This window comes from Dermochelys coriacea, chromosome 1, assembly GCF_009764565.3.
Source record: "Dermochelys coriacea isolate rDerCor1 chromosome 1, rDerCor1.pri.v4, whole genome shotgun sequence".
In the NCBI taxonomy this organism is placed as follows: domain Eukaryota; kingdom Metazoa; phylum Chordata; order Testudines; family Dermochelyidae; genus Dermochelys; species Dermochelys coriacea.
The window spans coordinates 46,956,884-46,976,040 of record NC_050068.2 but is presented as its reverse complement, the minus strand read 5'-3'; the positions used below and the strand labels follow the sequence as shown (position 1 = coordinate 46,976,040).

At 46.3% G+C, this 19,157-nt stretch overlaps 1 long non-coding RNA gene and 2 other non-coding genes across 3 annotated transcripts; all 3 read left to right on the top strand.

Moving 5' to 3' along the window:
* Positions 1-1,945: 1,945 nt before the first annotated feature.
* LOC122457917 lies at positions 1,946-18,626 on the top strand. The gene is made up of 3 exons (XR_006277654.1): positions 1,946-1,957; positions 5,407-5,414; positions 17,580-18,626. It is a non-coding gene; the product is annotated as an uncharacterized LOC122457917 (long non-coding RNA).
* TRNAN-GUU lies at positions 8,751-8,824 on the top strand. The gene has a single exon. It is a non-coding gene; the product is annotated as a tRNA-Asn (tRNA).
* TRNAV-AAC lies at positions 9,258-9,330 on the top strand. The gene has a single exon. It is a non-coding gene; the product is annotated as a tRNA-Val (tRNA).
* Positions 18,627-19,157: the final 531 nt, after the last annotated feature.

Below are 19,157 nucleotides of genomic sequence, written 5' to 3'. Positions count from 1 at the left end.
TTCAATAATGTCCCTCCTCTGGCACAAGAGAACTCTCAATAATAAGGTTTCAGAGTAGCAGCCATGTTAGTCTGTATTCGCAAAAAGAAAAGGAGTACTTGTGGCACCTTAGAGCTGTAGCTCATGAAAGCTTATGCTCAAATAAATTTGTTAGTCTCTAAGGTGCCACAAGTACTCCTTTTCTTTTTGCTCAATAATAAGGGTAAAGCTTGTGTGTTGGAGACAGAACTTTCTCAGTGGCTAGTCTGAGACTAGGGAATAAACTCCCCCGGGAACTAAGGACCATCACAAACCTCACCACCTTCTGCTCTAAGTACCGGGCACATTCCTTTGAACTTGCACATAGCAACATGCATATTAAAAAAAAAAATCCTAAAACTCTACCAAACAAGAGGCTGAGAGAACAACCAACATGTGGCAGGTGTGTAGTCATGTTTCTTAATGCCCTACCGGAAGGCGCTCAGATACTACAGTGATGAACTTGGCATAAAAAGCTACATAGAACAGTATAGAATATTGGGATGGGGCCAGGGAGTGAACCATCTGACCACCTGCATGTATGAGGGCATGATGGGAGGAGATAGAAGCAGCTGCCTCCACAACCAAGAAGTTCCTTCAGGTGAGGGTTCCCACGCCATGGAGACCCAAAATGGGGAAGCCTAGTGCATTTTCCAGGAGATGAGGGAGTGGGCCAGTTAGCTGCTCCCTGCGAAGACTTTGGTAAATGTGGTGCTGAGAAGGGGACTTAACAAACCCTTTCTGAAATTCAAGAAGTGTTTGGTGTGTAGGATGGGCATCAAGTAGATTCTTAATCCCTAATATTTGCACTGAAGGGCATGAGCTTCTTTACAAATATTAAGGATGATTCTCAGAGGCATGGACTGTGTCTGGCAAAGGGAGGGGCCCCGTTCACCAGAATCAAGTCAAACGTTGTCTTTGTAACAGACTGCAGCTCAGCCTGTCTTTACTTCAGATCACAGAGCTCAGCATTGGCACTGCTCTTTCACCATCCCCAGCAGCCCTCGGGCCCCTTTCTGTGCTCCCTATGATTTCACTTCACTGATTAACCAGGGGAATTCCACATGTTGAGCTGGAGGTGTAATTTCCAGCGGGAATAAACATACCTTGAATTGAGCTAGCACACTAACAAGAGAAGTGCAGCTCCAGCATCACAACCTGCAGCAGGGGCTTGCCATCTGGGTACGATCCTGTCCGAGACTCTAGTTAAGTGCTGGGGCTGCTAGCCCCTCCCACAGCCCTGACTGCACTTCTATTTTTAGCATGCTAGCTCGACCAGAGGTAGCATGGGTGTGTCTACTTGAGCTGGACGTTACACTGCCAGCTCAAAGTATAGACATATCCCAAGTTACAACCTGCCAATCTGCTCACCTGTAGCAGTTTTATCTTCAGGCCCTGAGAGCAGGGCTTGAGACAGGTATAGCTTTCACAGTCTGGAGGAGGGTGTGACCCTGGTATGACCTTGAGGCAGCTCTTCCTACAGCCAGAGGGCCTGACTCTCCTTTCACTTCTGCCAGTTTAACAGTGTAGCTCCACTGATTTCAGTGCAGTTACTCCTGATTTACACGGGTGTAAATGAAAGTAGGATCAGACTGATTTAGGGACTGTAAACCTCAGGCACCAGAAACTCACTCCCCCTGCTGCTTTCAAAGAGTTGCACAGGGCTTAATTTTTGGCAGGATGTTCCCATTAAAGGGGAGTCGGCCTGTTAAGATGTCAGGGATTTGGGCTCGAAGCTGCTCTAATTTACCAAAGGGGCTGAACTAGGTTTTATGCATGGCCAAGGACGGAGCCAATATATACATGTCCAGATCTCTTTGTGTATTTTCTCCTCTCTCTCACTGCTCCGTTTGCTCATTTCAGACTCTTTCCCCATCACTTTCTCCTACCCTGGGTTTCCTCTCACTACTTTCTTTTTTTACCCTTTCACTCTTTCCCTGTTTTCTTCCTTCCTTCTCTTATTCCCTTGGTTTACTATAAGGGTCTGATCTTTCAATGTGCTCAGCACTTCCTGAAAGCTAGTGAACACCCCAGCTCTCCCTGCAAGATCAGTGTGACAGGAGGAAACGGTCAGCACCTTGCAGGATTGAGCCCTTAACAAGGAGCAGCCGCTGTGATACAGTTGCTCTTCCTTTTTCTGCCAGCTTGGAAACCAGACCACTCACTTCCTCTTATTGAGGTTTCACTTGAAATCATTAGTCACGTACACACAAAGGAAATGGGGCTTTCCAAACTGCCTGTTCAGCACTAGGACAGGAAGCAGGGCTACATACATTCCGTGGCTGACACTTATTGGTGTGACAGAAAGAGACTATGCCGTTAATGCCAGAAATACTCACCTAGGAAGCTAAACCAGTGAGGAGCCGTGGAAATACTAATTCTTTCCCCCTTGCAGCTATATGATTTTCCATTTTAGAACCAGGCATTGAGCCTTGCTGGGCTAGGAATTGCTGCTTCTCTAGAGAAGCCTGGTGCCTAAAGAATGCTCTGCTGCAAATGGATTCTCAGCAATGACACTTGCTGGGTTTGATTCAGAAGTGAGTGTGTTGTGCTTTCAGAAGTGACTTCTAGAACGAAGAAAAACCAAATGTGGGGCTATGCAACCAGGAAGTGGATCTAGGATTTGCTAGCAAGTCTTGAGAGAGGTTGCAGCGCCTAGCGTTGCTCTCTGGTTAGCCATTCCAGGAGCAGAGCTGATTGGTTCTAGAGAGAACCCCACATCCATGCTTTCAGACTCAGAAGCACATGGTGCTTCATCGATGTGGAAGATCTTGCAGCACCCTTTTCACATAGCAGGCCTTGGATCCTGTTTCCATTTAAGTCAATGGCAAATATCCTCTGCCTCTATTCGATGACAGAGGGTTAGGTCCAAAGAAAATACTAAAAATCCTGACACTCAAACACAAGATGAAAGACAACAGACCTAGAGAAAACACAGTTTCTATTCTGGAACTGCCTGAATGGATTCCTATGCATACAGGGAGAATGGCTGAGATTCATTCCCTGTGTGGATGGGGGCTCGCCTGCACCACAAGACAGCAAAACATTTAAATCAGGATCAGCCAGGGAGATATGAGAGCAGAGTTTCGCCCTAATTCTGCATTATTTCTAAAGGAGCTTAACAATAAACTGACAATTTCCAAAGACACTCACACAACGGAAGAAAACAAGATGGTGTGAAAGACTGTAATACTGACACAGAGAACCTAAAGATTTATTGGGATGCTGCAAACAACAACTCCAGCACACACAGGCAGACTCAAACCTCCTACCATCACCCTGGGGCCCAGATCTGGTTCAAGGACATACTAACCTACAAGCCAGTTTAACACTAAGGTAATGATACAGCTCCCTCTGTTGGTGGAGGTTCTGCTTACACTGATCCTCACAAGATGGTGAGGAGCAACAGGGCCAGAAAAGGGCTCTAATTCTCCACACCATTACCTCAATGGAGTTATGCTTGCATAAAAGTGGTGTAATCAGAGGTGAAAGTGGGTCGGTACAGGCCGGTACAGCATACCGGTAAGAAGTGGCCACTGGTAGCAGCCCCTACACAGCCCAAGTTAAAGTGCTGCTGCGGCAGCACTTTAAGGACCTTCCTTAAAGCCCCCGACCCTGCTCCCCGACAGGAGCGCTGGGCAAGCGGGGCAGGGCAAGCCCCCATGCCCCAACCCAGCTCGCAGGCAGGAGCGCCATGGGGGTGGGGGGTCTAGAGGGGGACTGCAAGCGGAAGGGGTGGGGAGGGGTCCCCACTTACTCTGGCCCAGAGCCCCACAAACCCCTAATCTGCCTCTGACTGCATCTGTGCTACTCATGCCAATCAACAGCCCTTGCTCCTGCTGTTGCAGAATCACTCTAAGGTAGTTTGACGCTTTGTTCATTATAGCTAGAACCCAACTCCTATGGATGCCTCAGCTGCTATTTGAAATCCACTTTTTCCTGTTTGAGGGAGATAAATTTGGCAGTGTAGGGAGTGGAGGCCATGGAAATGTATAATGCTGGAAAGCTTTTCCAGTTGTGCTGTAGGATTTCCAATACATTAATCCCCCTCTTTGGACATCTTTAAGAGCAATTCAAAATAATCCGTTAATGTAAGTACTTTCATATCTAATAGTAACACAGAACATGGACACACAGACCTAAAATGCCTACTGGAGGTATTCATCCCCTCTCTGCTTTCATGTGCTACTACTTGATAATTAGTTTCAAGGACTCAGATAAGATGCTTGTGTATGATATTAAAATATGCTCAGTTGAATTTATTATCATTTCAAATGGTTTGCAGGCATCATGTTATATCGCAAATATAATGCAATGGACCCCTGACTAATTTATTTATGTTTGCATAGTGCTTTGAAAACATAAATCAACATGGAAGGGCCAAGTACATAAACACACTCTCCCCTTATAGCCTAGCCTGACACTACCCAAATCATCAATAATAACGTAGGCCTTTACAATGTATGACACAAACCCAGAATGAGGAACATGAGAAAAACAGCTGTAGTGTAACATGAAATAATAGGTGGTGCTATTTCTTTAAACATAAAGTCTTTAGTGGCTGCAGTATCCAGGCTCAGGAGTCTCTATGTCAATATGTTGCACAGTATTGAAAACGAGATCTCGTGTGGCATACAGGAAGTCTAACATGAGATTGATCTGTTATATTGGGGAATAGCTGTGAGGGATGGCCCTACCTCCCTTCCAAAAAGTACCCAAAGCTGTGGTTAAAATGTAGCAATGCCAAAAATAGATGCTTGGAAACTGTGGTTATAGTCAGAATGTATACTATGTAAAAATGGCACCTTCTTACTGAGTAGATCTGGGGCCACATTCCATGCTCTTGTCATGCAGCCAGCCATGGGAGGGTCACCCCAGGAAAAAGAAGGAAAGAATTAATATCTGGGTACAAAAAGAGATGTAGGAGAAGAGGTGAAACTAGAGGGCTAAATTAATCCAGGGGCCCCAGCAGCAAAGAATCCTCTAAGGGGCAGTTTTTTGACAAAGCCGCTCCACTTCCCCTCTCCTGCTAAACATGAGTGGTTCTGGGCAGGGAGGGATCATATGTAGGCCAGCCAAGATGCACTGGTTTGGCCCATCCCCATAGCAGCTTTTCGCAGTGGGGTTCCTAAGCCCTGGATGTAATTTAAACCATCCACAAAGCAGCAACAAGGAAATACATGGCTGGTGTTTTCTGAGGGCTTGTGTACATTACCTGCTTGATCGATGGGCAGCGATTGATCCAGCGTGGGTCAATTTATGGCATCTAGTCTAGACATGATAAATCGACCGCTGAGCGCTGTCCCGTCCACTCGGATACTCCACCTGTGTGAGAGATGCAGGCGGCGTCGACAGGAGAGCGTCAGCCATCGACTTACTGCAGTGAAGACACCACGGTAAGTAGATCTAGGTACGTTGACTTCAGCCATGTTATTCACATAGCTGAAGTTGCGCAACTTAGATCGATCGCTTCCCCTCCCAGTGTAGACCAGGCCTGAGACACTGTCAAAAAATAAAATCTAATCAGAGAGCAGTGTAATTTTTTAGGCTAATGTACCATTGTTACAAGTGACACCTAACGTTCCTATAACTAAAGGAAGGACATTAGAGAAAAAATAGTCCCTCTCTTTGTTTCAGTTGTGTATTTGACAGAGCTTTGTGTATAGTCAGTTTCATTGTTTTCTCTATATATTTTGTTAGGCCCTTCTCCAGAAAATACTTAAGCAATATGTAGCTTTACTCATCACCAGAGTAGTCCTATTGACTTCAACTATTTACTTGCTGGATTGTTCCAATGCCCCAAACTGTAAAATATTTGCGAGATTGAGGTCTTCGTTTGTCCTGCTGTTTGTGTGACCTTTTAAACTGCAACAGGGAGAGAAAAACAGGTTAAAAAAATAGAAAAATGTGGTTTCAAAACCACAACAATTGGTAGGGTTGCTCATAGTCAGGTAACTGAAATTACTTTAAACTAATTGTTTTTTATGGACTAGATTTCAAGTTGATTGTGTCTCTTTCTACTAATCACAGTGCTATAAAGACTTCCCCTGCATTTACTTTTACCAAGCAGATTGTTCACAGAATGTTTTCTTGGCTTAACTAATGAGACAAGCATCAAGTATTTAAATTAATCATTCTAAAAAGACTTTAAGGAATTTCCCTCCTTTCAGTTGTTACCTTTCCTTTCCAGGTTTTTTGTGATGCATTTTATATCATGGGGCTTGGTCTACATTGGCACTTTGCAGCACTGCAACTTTCTCACTCAGGGGTCTGAAACGCCCCCCTGCCCCCCCCCAAGCGCAGCAAGTTTAGCGCTGTAAAGCGCCAGTGTAGACAGTGCACCAGTGGGAGCCACACCCCTCATGGAGGTGGGTTTTTTAGAGCGCTGGGAGACCATACAAGTCACGTTAAAGCACTGCCACAGTGTAGATTAGCCCTAACTCATTCAGAGGAGAGGGTTGAAGACCATCAATAAGGGCTAGTCTACACTGGCAACGTTAAAGCGCTGCTGCAAGAATGCTCTGTGGGCTGGGATATAAATTCAGGACTTCATACTTGTCTCAATCCTTACCAGATTTCTCAGTCATGTCACTGGGAGGCTTGCACAGGGATTAATGGGTGAATACAGCCATTATGTAGTGACTACTCTTTTATTATTTATTCAGTCTCTCTTATTGTCATGCTTAATACTCTGTGTAAACATAGGCCTCTGCTACTTCTGCCCTTTGTTCCTCTTCCTTCCCCATCTTCCTTTCTCTCCCTTTTTCTATCTTCTTGAATCTCTTCAGTCCTTCCCTTTATATTTGCTTCCCTGCAGCAACTTCCAATTCCCACCCCTGTGCCTGTTTCATTCCCCGAAATGATACTGGTAATGGTGACAATAAAGTGTCCTCACTGTCCTTTAGAGTTGACTCAAGACTGAGATCAACAGGGTAAGGTGGTTTACCCCTCTAAATCACTGCTTCAGGTGGTCTGGACTCAAGCAGACACCAGGACATTAGTGTGCATGTTCTACATGCTTGGTAAAGTCGCCCTACAGCCCTAGGAAACTAGAAAGGTGTTTTTCTTTTTTATAAGAAAGCTTAGATTCTGCACAAGCTGAGTTCCAGTGTAGCCACATGTGATGCTAAAACCTTATGTACTGTTTGCCCCTTCAGAGCCACACTTGTAACCACAACTGTGCCAGAATCCAAATACCTGCTGCCTGTCCTCCCTCTCTGTCCGTCTGGAGTATTGTGACTCACTCACTAATCATTTAATCTGAATGAACACCCACCTCACTATTTTCTGGACCAGTATGTATGTACTTTTAAAAACATCTCAATTTTTACATTTCTAAAGAGTTGTAAAGCATTCTGCTATCTCTAAAACCACCCATTCGCTCATCCCAAGTCACAGTTGCTGTAATGCTGTGTGCCTCAGATGTGAGGGAAAGGACAGGGACATGGACAATGCATTGTTACTATGCTTCCGGCATGCACAAAAGAGAAAAACAAGGACAACAATTTTCTCTTCCAAACAGCAATGCAGATCTGTACTGAATATGCAAATCTCATGGCTATCTTTGGACCTTGTAAAAAGAAAAGGAGGACTTGTGGCACCTTAGAGACTAACAAATTTATTTGAGCATAAGCTTTTGTGAGCTACAGCTCACTTCATCGGATGCACCTTGTGTTTGCAGGCTGAAAGAAAAAACTCAGAATAAAGACTGTCAACATGAGGAATTAGAGCACAGGATTAGGAGATAGGACAGGACAGTTGGTCTCTGTTTGGGATTATGGCACTGATTTACTCGCTGCCTCAGTTTACCCATCTGTGAAATAAGGATACTGAGTCATAAACACTTTTTTAAAGCATGCTGGCACCTCTGGATGAAAAATGCTACATAATTGCAAAGCAATATTTCTGCAGTGCCATTGTTTGCTAAACTCTTCCTGTAGGATTGGACAGTCCTCAGTTTCCATACAGCCTCTCTCTCCTCATTCAGCATGTCTCCACGATTTTGAAATGTGTATCCACACTGCAGTATGGATAAATCAGATTGGAGAGAAGGCGTGTTAAGTGCTTCATATCTATAAAGGACAAATTCCTCGCCTAAGGAAGGAGTAATTTATTTCTTAAATTCCCGACTGGGTGTGTGTGAGAGACACAAAGCCCCAGCAGGGTTTCAAAGACCCCGATGAAGCGGGCGATTGCCATAGAGGGAGTGAACAACAATGCGGATCCCCCCGGGCCCTGGGGCGATGTGAGACGGGAGGGAGGAGGGACTCTCCTGACTTTCCCGGCAAGTGACTGGCGCTGCCGGAAAGCTGCGCTGAAGCCGCTAATCGCCAGGGGGCGCCGGTAAAGACGCGGCAGCGGGGCCCGCACTGTGCGAGCAGCTCTCGGGGCAGGGGAGTTTCCCCGCTGCACCCGGGGCTGTAGCCACGGGCAGCAGAGTGTCGCTTAGAATCACCCCCCTGCGGCCGCTCCGCTCCCCTAGACCATTGCGCGCTCCTGGCCCTGCGCCCCGTTGTCTGGCCGGGCCCCGTTCTCCCCCCATGGGCCGCCTCTGTTGCCCTGGTGCCCCCTGCTTCTCCCAGCCCCGGGGCTCCCTTCCGCTCCTGCTCCTGTGCAGGAGCACGTCCAGCGGCTCCCCACGCTCAGCCAGCTCCAACCCCGCCAACTCCCTGCACCTCTCCCAGCCGGGGGCGCCTCTTATTACCCTTCCCGCAGAGAGGTCTTGCACATGAGTCTCTGTGGCGCAATCGGTTAGCGCGTTCGGCTGTTAACCGAAAGGTTGGTGGTTCGAGCCCACCCAGGGACGGCGGGTATTTTATGGGGGGGGGGGGGCTGCTGAGAAGATGACATCCAGTCGCCGCGCATTGCACGGGACGGGCGCTTCTGCTCCCGGCGGGACATTTTTTGAGGCTGGGCTGGGATCGCAGCCAGGCTGCGAGCCTGAGCCGGGGGCCCGCAGAGCACGGGCCAGCCGCTGCCGGCGGCCGCTCCCCGCACAGCTGCTGCCTCCGGGGCGGGGGGGGGCGCGCGCGCGCGATCAATGCGCAGCTGGGGCAGGCGCCCGCTGCAAACCTGAGCGGCGGAGCCCGCCCCTCCCCCTCCCCGGCCTCGCGCCGCGCCCCCTGAACGGCCGCGGGCCGTAGCGTCTGCATCCGGCGCTGAACAGGACGGAGAGTCGGCAGCCAAGCGCGCGTGTGGAACGCCTAATAGAGACCACGCCAGCCGCGAGAGCAGGCCGGGTTTCCGTAGTGTAGTGGTTATCACGTTCGCCTAACACGCGAAAGGTCCCCGGTTCGAAACCGGGCGGAAACAGGCCACCGTGTATTTTTCTGACTCCCTTGGCTGCATTTTTAGTCTTAGAACTTCCCCCGGTGCACGCATCTGTAGCTCAGGAAAGCTTATGCTCAAATAAATGTTAGTCTCCAAGAGGCCACAAGTCCTCCTTTTCTTTGTTTAAAACCCCGTGTATGCTTTTGCAGTGCTTAATTTGTAATGAAAGCGGTGCCAGGGCTCAAGCAATTTTTTACATTCATAATTGATGCGGCAAGCCCTGGGAAACGTTACGCACTGTAGAGTCTCCGACTCAAAGAATATTTCCAACACACCTCTGACCAACATATTAACCCACAGAGACCTTCCTACTAACACTACAAAAAGAAGGATTCTGGGTGGACTCCTCCTGAAGGTCGAAACAGCAGCCTGGATTTCTACATAGACTGCTTCCGCCGACGTGCACGAGCTGAAATTGTGGAAAAGCAGCATCGCTTACCCCATAACCTCAGCCGTGCAGAACACAATGCCATCCACAGCCTCAGAAACAACTCTGACATCATAATCAAAAAGGCTGACAAAGGAGGTGCTGTTGTCATCATGAATAGGTCGGAGTATGAACAAGAGGCTACTAGGCAGCTCTCCAACACCACTTTCTACAAGCCATTACCCTCTGATCCCCCTGAGAGTTACCAAAAGAAACTACAGCATTTGCTCAAGAAACTCCCTGAAAAAGCACAAGAACAAATCCGCACAGACACACCCCTGGAGCCCCGACCTGGGGTATTCTATCTGCTACCCAAGATCCATAAACCTGGAAATCCTGGACGCCCCATCATCTCAGGCATTGGCACCCTGACAGCAGGATTGTCTGGCTATGTAGACTCCCTCCTCAGGCCCTTCGTTACCAGCACTCCCAGCTATCTTCGAGACACCACCGATTTCCTGAGGAAACTACAGTCCATTGGTGATCTTCCTAAAAACACCATCTTAGCCACTATGGATGTAGAAGCCCTCTACACCAACATTCCACACAAAGATGGACTACAAGCCGTCAGGAACAGTATCCCCGATACTGTCACGGCTAACCTGGTGGCAGAACTTTGTGACTTTGTCCTGACCCATAACTATTTCACATTTGGGGACAATGTATACCTTCAAATCAGCGGCACTGCGATGGGTACCCGCATGGCCCCACAGTATGCCAACATTTTTATGGCTGACTTAGAACAACGCTTCCTCAGCTCTCGTCCCCTAATGCCCCTACTCTACTTGCGCTACATTGATGACATCTTCATCATCTGGACCCATGGAAAAGAAGCTCTTGAGGAATTCCACCATGATTTCAACAATTTCCATCCCACCATCAACCTCAGCCTGGACCAGTCCACACAAGAGATCCACTTCCTGGACACTACGGTGCTAATAAGCGATGGTCACATAAACACCACCCTATATCGGAAACCTACTGACCGCTATTCCTACCTACATGCCTCTAGCTTTCATCCAGATCATACCACTCGATCCATTGTCTACAGCCAAGCGCTACGATATAACCGCATTTGCTCCAACCCCTCAGACAGAGACAAACACCTACAAGATCTCTATCATGCATTCCTACAACTACAATACCCACCTGCTGAAGTGAAGAAACAGATTGACAGAGCCAGAAGAGTACCCAGAAGTCACCTACTACAGGACAGGCCCAACAAAGAAAACAACAGAACGCCACTAGCCATCACCTTCAGCCCCCAACTAAAACCTCTCCAACACATCATCAAGGATCTACAACCTATCCTGAAGGATGACCCATCACTCTCACAGATCTTGGGAGACAGGCCAGTCCTTGCTTACAGACAGCCCCCCAATCTGAAGCAAATACTCACCAGCAACCACACACCACACAACAGAACCACTAACCCAGGAACCTATCCTTGCAACAAAGCCCGTTGCCAACTCTGTCCACATATCTATTCAGGGGATACCATCATAGGGCCTAATCACATCAGCCACACTATCAGAGGCTCGTTCACCTGCGCATCTACCAATGTGATATATGCCATCATGTGCCAGCAATGCCCCTCTGCCATGTACATTGGCCAAACTGGACAGTCTCTATGTAAAAGAATGAATGGACACAAATCAGACGTCAAGAATTATAACATTTAAAACCAGTTGGAGAACACTTCAATCTCTCTGGTCACTCGATCACAGACCTAAGAGTGGCTAGACTTCAACAAAAAAGCTTCAAAAACAGACTCCAACGAGAGACTGCTGAATTGGAATTAATTTGCAAACTGGATACAATTAACTTAGGCTTGAATAGAGACTGGGAATGGATGAGTCATTACATAAAGTAAAACTATTTCCCCATGGTATTTCTCCCCCCCACCCCACCCCCCACTGTTCCTCTGATATTCTTGTTAACTGCTGGAATTAGCCTACCTGCTTGTCACCATGGAAGGTTTTCCTCCTTTTCCCCCCCCCTGCTGTGGGTGATGGCTTATCTTAAGTGATCACTCTCCTTACAGTGTGTATGATAAACCCATTGTTTCATGTTCTCTGTGTGTGTGTGTATATAAATCTCTCCTCTGTTTTTTCCACCAAATGCATCCGATGAAGTGAGCTGTAGCTCACGAAAGCTTATGCTCTAATAAATTTGTTAGTCTCTAAGGTGCCACAAGTACTCCTTTTCTTTTTGCGAATACAGACTAACACGGCTGCTACTCTGAAACCTGTAGAGTTTATGGAAGGGTATATATAATAATCCGCTTGGAAGGTAACCCGCTGTGCCCTTTTGGCACAACTGATTTACATTAGGAACAGTGGCTAAGAGAATAGGGCCAGAGAGAAAATGACTGTAGTCTGTGGGTTCGGGTACATACCTGGGAAGTGGGGGATCCCAGATCCAGTCCCCCTGCTCCCTTATTTAATTATTTATACCCAGTTGATCAGCTTCCCCAGAAGAGATTGAGATAGTCCCACATCACAGTAGCCCCGTGGTTAGAGCACTCTCTGGAGAGTGGGGAGACAACTGTTCAACTCCTTTCCCCCCCGGGCACAGGGTGAAATTGAGCACATCCCAGGTGAGTGCTCTAACCCTTGGGCTAAAAGCATAAGGTTGGAAGTGCTATTAGTGGTTTAGTGTGGAATGAGGCAGGTGATTTCCTCATTCTCACAAGAAACAACTTAAGGGTGCCTAAACCGCCTCTTTGAGAGAGATTGCCAGCTGTGGATCACAAATAGTCTGGGCTTAGGCCAGGAGTGGGCAAAATACAGCCTGTGGGCCAGATCCGGCCCACGTAACATTTCGGTCCAGCCCGGCAGGCTATTTGGCTGCCCCTCGCCATCTCAGGGCCGCCGCACAGGCAGGCTGCATACCTGCTGTGGCCACATGCCGCTCCTGGAAGCGGCCAGCTGCTGCTGGTACATCTCTGCATGCCCCTGGCGGGGGAGGCGGCTCCTTGCGCTGCCCCCACCCCCAGCACTCTCCCCACAGCTCCCCTGGGCCGGTTTCCGTGCCAGCAGCAACCATTCACAGCCACTTACAGGAGTGGCATGGGGCCACATCATGCAGGCAGCCTGTCTGAACCCGGCTGTGCTGCCATCTGTGAGCCACCTGTGGTAAGTGCCTCCCAGCCAGAGCCTGCACCTCCTCCTCCACCCAAACCCCCTGCCCAAGCCCAGAGCCCCCTCCTGCACCAAACTCCCTCCCAGACCCTGCACCCTAATCCTCTGCCCAAGCCCAGAGCCCCCTCCTGCACCAAACTCCCTCCCAGACCCTGCACCCCCTCCTGCACCCTAATCCTCTACCCCAGCCCGGAGCCCCCTCCTGCAACCAAACTTCCTCCCAGAGCCCACACCCCTCACCCTCTCCTGCACCCCAACACTTTGCACCAGCTTGGAGCTCCCTCCTGCACCCAACCCCCCCCCCCCATTAATAGAGTAGAAATGTGCAGCCTGTGACAACTTACCAAAATTCATGGAGTGACCCCTCTGCAAAAATTATTGCCCACCCCTGGTTTAGGCACTTAACTCCATGAGAGAGGCAGGTCATAAAATGCACCCCCTCTCGCTCTCAGCACCATCTCCCGTGGGTAGGTTAGGTGGCTCCCCACCTAGCCTGTTGGCTTTTGTGCATTGCATTCTAAAGCACCTCTCTGTCCCCCTTCAGGCTGTGGGGACTGCACTGTTGTTCCTGTGAGTTTCTAGGAGCCTAATGTTTAAGCAATGCAATGCTGACCCTAGCACGGCCGAGGTCCCTTTGTGGATCTGGGCCTGACAAATCCCAGACAAATAATGTTGGTTCTGAATGGTGTCATACTGGGAGAACCACATTTGCCCCAAATTCCCAAACCATGAACATTATTTATTGTTGCACATATAGCATTAAGTGCTTCTGTAGAAAAGGTGGCTACTCATCTCAGTTTCACAGTGATTGTTTTAAGCCCATCTGATACATTTGGAGTTGCTTTGGAAGAACATAGAGCCTGAGCTAATAATCAAAGGGCCCTGCAGAAAACTAGAACTCTTTGTTTTGTCTATATTTTAAAACTAATCTGAAACAAAAAGGAATGCAGCAACTACTGGACATTAAGGGGATGGGGTTTGAGGGAGGGGAGAAGGTAGGGAAGAGAGTAAGTTCTCATCCTGTAGTGGAAAATCTGGCTGAAGGAGGTAAAATAAATACATAGAACAGGTTTGTTAAGGCAGCTTACCCATGCTTTGGTTTAGGAAAAATTGTCTACTATAATGTTGGCCAACACTTTTAGGAAGATGAGGTTAAAATGGCTCTATGTACTTGACTTTGCCCCAACTATAATTTAGTTTTATATGTTTCTGTGTTTAATTTAATCCTGCTTTTAATTATTCTTTTATACCCTTTATAATTCCTTTCCCGATGTATTGTTTACACCCTTGCACATAGACAGTTATACCCCTGCACTGTCTTTTAGAGAAACTACACCTTAGTAACTAATACAACACCCTATTTACTAACCACTCCAGTGATGGTTAGTACCATTTTTCTCAACAGTACAAGTCCCAGACAGATGAACACTGCACCAGGTGTATTCATGCTACTTTACATTTAAAGTCATTGGTGCTTGTTTTTTCCTTATCCCAACACATTAGTAAAGATACGTAGAACCAAGCAGAAGCTCAGGTCCTTGGCAAGAACTGATTTTTGGTTAAAAGAAACAGCCCCTGCATGGAGTGCTACTTTGATGGACATAGCCATATTTGTTACAGAACCAGTTTGACACAGAGTCCGTTCAAGGTTGCTGGACTGATTTTTCAAAGGCTGCATAGAACTGGCCCAAGATATCCAAGACCATCTCTCTTTCTGTAGCCACGTCTTGTGATGAGAGTTACATTCCACTGTAACTTCAGGGAATACAGGGAGGCTTGAAACAACAGGAGACAGATTTAGAGTATGCAACTCTGGCAACTGAAATATGAATGACCCTTAACGTCACAGCACAACTCAGCTTCACCCAGGCTTTTGCACAACAGTACCCTGATGGTCATTCTTATATGTTCAAAACCAACCACATCAGCCTTTTAAGAGCGTGGCAAGAGAAACATCATTATGGCCTTTTACTTGGGGGGAAGGCCATGAGAAGCTGGGTGGATAGATAGAAATGGAGTACCAAGGGATAAATTGCAGAAAAAAAGTCAAGCGTTTCTCATTAAAAATGACTAAATTCATAACAACAAAATCAAATAATCCTCATTTCTTTCGCTTCTGCTTTAAGGGCTTGACTACACACACAGTTGTACTGCTTTAACTGTACTCTGATAGTTAAAGTGGTACAACCCCCTATTATAGACGCAGTTATACAGCTGTAATACTGCTTAGAGCAGCATAGCCTATTCTAAAAAGGAAGGGAAAGGAAATACGTTATACTTGTGACAAAATACACCCATGTTCACACCTTACACACTATTGTAATAATCTTTGTACAAGGTATGCCTTGTAAGTTATCATTTGAAAACTCAATTTGCTGGTCATTACTGCACTGGTAAAATGCGTGTGGCAGTATTATATGTGGAGTTTAAGATTCCCTCATATGATGTTAACACACATTCCAAGCCTCGCAGCCCAGCCCAGGCAGAAGTCCGGTCTGTCCTAAACAAGGGAAGCAATGTGTGCTTGCCTTAATTTGCATGTAAGCAGTAAACAAACGGAGAGAAAACAAAGGAAGTTCAAACAGGTGAGAAAAAAAAAACAATCCAGAAGGGAATATTTTTCCACATAGACACTTTGTCTCCTGGATCTCAGCTGGAAATGTGTTTTCAAGAGGGGGCTATAAAACTAGAACTATAAAAAGGAGGGACAAACACCCCAAGGTACTCCTCTCTCTACCCCTACCCTTCTCATTCTCTGCACCTGAAGAGAGAAAGGAAGCAGCTGTTGGACTCTGGGGGGGAATGGGTCGTGGCCTGAAGAGTTTGGTCAGTAAGACTTCTGAAAGCATATGATGAGAAAACTTTACTTTGAATCTAATATTGTTAAGTTAGGCACTAGTAAGCATTTTCATCTTTATTTTTCTTATAACCATTTCTAATTTTTATGCCTCATTGCTTGGATTCACTTAAAATCTCTCAAAACAATAAAACAAGTTTATTAACTATATCTAATCCAGTGTGTTCAAGTTGAAGTGTCTGGGCAACTCCATTTGGAGTAACAAATCGTGCATATTATTCCCTGAAATGAATAATGGCCTTATACATGTGCAGTGTTCATCTGTCTGTGACTTGCACTGTTGAGAAAAATAACCACCACTGCTGGAGTGGTTAGTAAATAGGGTGTTGTATTAGCAATGCAGGACATACGTTTATGGGAGGAAATCTAGGAGTGGATTGGTATAAGTTGGGGTAGTCTTTAAAGTTGGTAAGAGCAAAGGTGGGGCTGGCTGCAGCACACACACACACACACAAGTGACTTACATGCTGGAGGCTGTTTTGTGAGCAGTCCAGCTTGGAGGCTACAGCAGCAAGGCATTGTAAAGGGCACCCCAGGTTACATGGCAGGGGTGACCCAGCTACTCATTGGTCTGGATTGTACGCTAATATGTCACATACTGTTATAAAGTTGCCTTATACTAATAACTGTCCACAATGTAATTATTTTGGTGAGGGATGGGATTTTTTTTTTTTATTAAAGAAAAGCTCTACCACTATAAAAACTGTGCAGACCACTAGTTTTTGTAATTTTAGTGTACGGTGTTCATTCGTCTTCCTTCCCCCCCCCCCCCCTTTTTTTTTTTTTTTTTTTTTTTACACACAGTGGAATAAGTAATATCTCTAGATCTAATAGAAAAGGCAGTGAAACAGAATAGTCTGAAACCATCCAAACAAATATTTTTTGTGTTTTAGTACAGTCAAATGAAAAAGTTATACATTTAGGAACAAGGAAAGCAGGCCATACCTGCTCACCGAGAAACATGAAAAGGATTTAGGGGTCATAGCAGACAAGGAACTCACTGTAAGCTGCCACTGTAATGCAAAAACTGCTAACGCAATACTAGGATGTATAAATAGGAGTAGTGAGGTGATTCTACCTCTGTATACAGCACTGGCAAGATATTTACAGATGATACTGTAATAATGCAAGCAGTGCTGGTGTCAGCATTTCAACAAGTACATTGAAAACTTGGGGGCTTGCATTAAAGAGCCACAAAAAATATTTGAGGACTGGAGAAAATGCTTTACACCAAGACTTGAAAGAGCTCAACATTTAGCTTAGCAAAAAGATTGAGAGGTGATTTGAATGCCTTATAAGTACCATGATGGGGAAAAAATACCAGGTACTAAAGGGCTCCTTAATCTAGTGGAGAAAGGCAAAACAAGAACCAATGGCTGAAAGCTGAAGTCAGCAAATTCACATTAGACACAATATAACAGTGAGGGTGATGAATATTGGAACATGCCATGGGAAGTAGGGATAGATTATCTCTCTTGATAGAAACTGGATGCCTTTCTGGAAAACATGCTTTAGCCAAACAGGTTATTCTTTAGTCAAACAAACAAGTTATTGGGCTCAATACAGGGGTAACTTGATAAAATTTAAGGGCCTGAGATACTCTAGTCTGAGCTCCTGTATACCAAATGGTCCCTTCTTGCCTTAAATGCTATGAATCTGGGTTCAGGAATACAATGAATGTAGTATTTAGGGTACTACTTGTCACGGAGTCCCCAGGCAATGCTCTGGAACTGCTCCCTACAAAGCCAGTCAGGACTCTGGTGAACTCTCCTCTCTGTAAGCAGACTGTCTTTAGGGAAAAAAGCTCAGACAGCCTCCACCTTCCTGGGTTTGACCTTGGAGCCTTCAGCATCCTCTGCTCCTCCATGTGCTTCCCACAGCAAGTCCGCCCAGGCGGGGTCCTGGGGAAGCCAGAGGGTCCTGCACCCCTGTTTGCAGTCAGACATGACTCTTAGCCAGCCCGTAAAACAGAAGTTTTATTAGAGTACAGGAACATGATCTAAAACAGAACTTGCAGGTACAGAGAACAGGACCCCTCAGCTGGGTCCATTTTGGGGGGCAGTGAGCCAAACAACCACGTCTGCACTTTGCTCCACATCCCCAGCCAGCCCCATCCTCCAGCCCCTCCTCCTCTCAGCTTTGTCCGTTTCCCAGGCCAGGAGGTCACCCGATTCCTTTGTTCTCCAACCCTTTAGCTATTACCTTGTAGGGGGGAAGGGCCCAAGCCATCAGTTGCCAGGAGACTGAGAGCGTTGCCCATTTATGTATACTGGCCCTTTGCTTTGCAACAATTACACTCCCTTATCCCACCACTGAAAGACTTAAGAAATACATAGGGGAAACTGAGGCACCCCTACAATATTCAGAGGAAACATTAAGAACAGTCCCGCTTCGTCACACTACTAAAAAAGTATTAAATATTTTTTGTTTTTCATGTCTGAAAAACATACAGTTGACCAAATTAAGGAATGGAATAGCCTCAGTTCAGTGAGAGAGAATGTATGACTCCCATCAGTGGCAATAAAACAAACTCACTCACTCAGAGATCCAGCCGTGAAAAGTTAGTGATGAGAGAAATGATTCCTAATTTAAAAGATAATTCCTTAGACAGCATAATTATCTGGTAAGTAGATTTGCAGAAGTAAATTTTTTTTTTTTAATATTAACTTACAAGGATATTTTAAGTGTTATATACAACCATTAAAATTTGATACTGTATGTTAAATGTTATTTGGTGCTGCAAATTCATGGCCAAACCCTAAGTAAGGTGTGCACTGTTATGCTCTTGTTTAACCAGAAGGTAAGCCCTAAGATGCACCATCACCTTATAAGGGGAAGTCTCTGCTTTCAAATCCCTACATGCCTCTAGCTTTCATCCAGATCATAGCACACGATACACTGTCTACAGCCAAGCTCTACGATATAACCACATTTGCTCCAACCCCTCAGACAGAGACAAACACTTACAAGATCTCTATCATGCATTCTTACAACTACAATACCCACCTGCTGAAGTGAAGAAACAGATTGACAGAGCCAGAAGTCACCTATTACAGGACAGGCCCAACAAAGAAAATAACAGAACGCCACTAGCCATCACCTTCAGCCCCCAACTAAAACCTCTCCAACGCATCAACAAGGATCTACAACCTATCCTGAAGGACAACCCATCACTCACAGATCTTGGGAGACAGGCCAGTCCTTGCTTACAGACAGCCCCCCAACCTGAAGCAAATACTCACCGGCAACCACACACCACACAACAGAACCACTAACCCAGGAACCTATCCTTGCAACAAAGCCCGTTGCCAACTCTGTCCACATATCTATTCAGGGGACACCATCATAGTGTGGCTGATGTGATTAGGCCCTATCTGAGGCT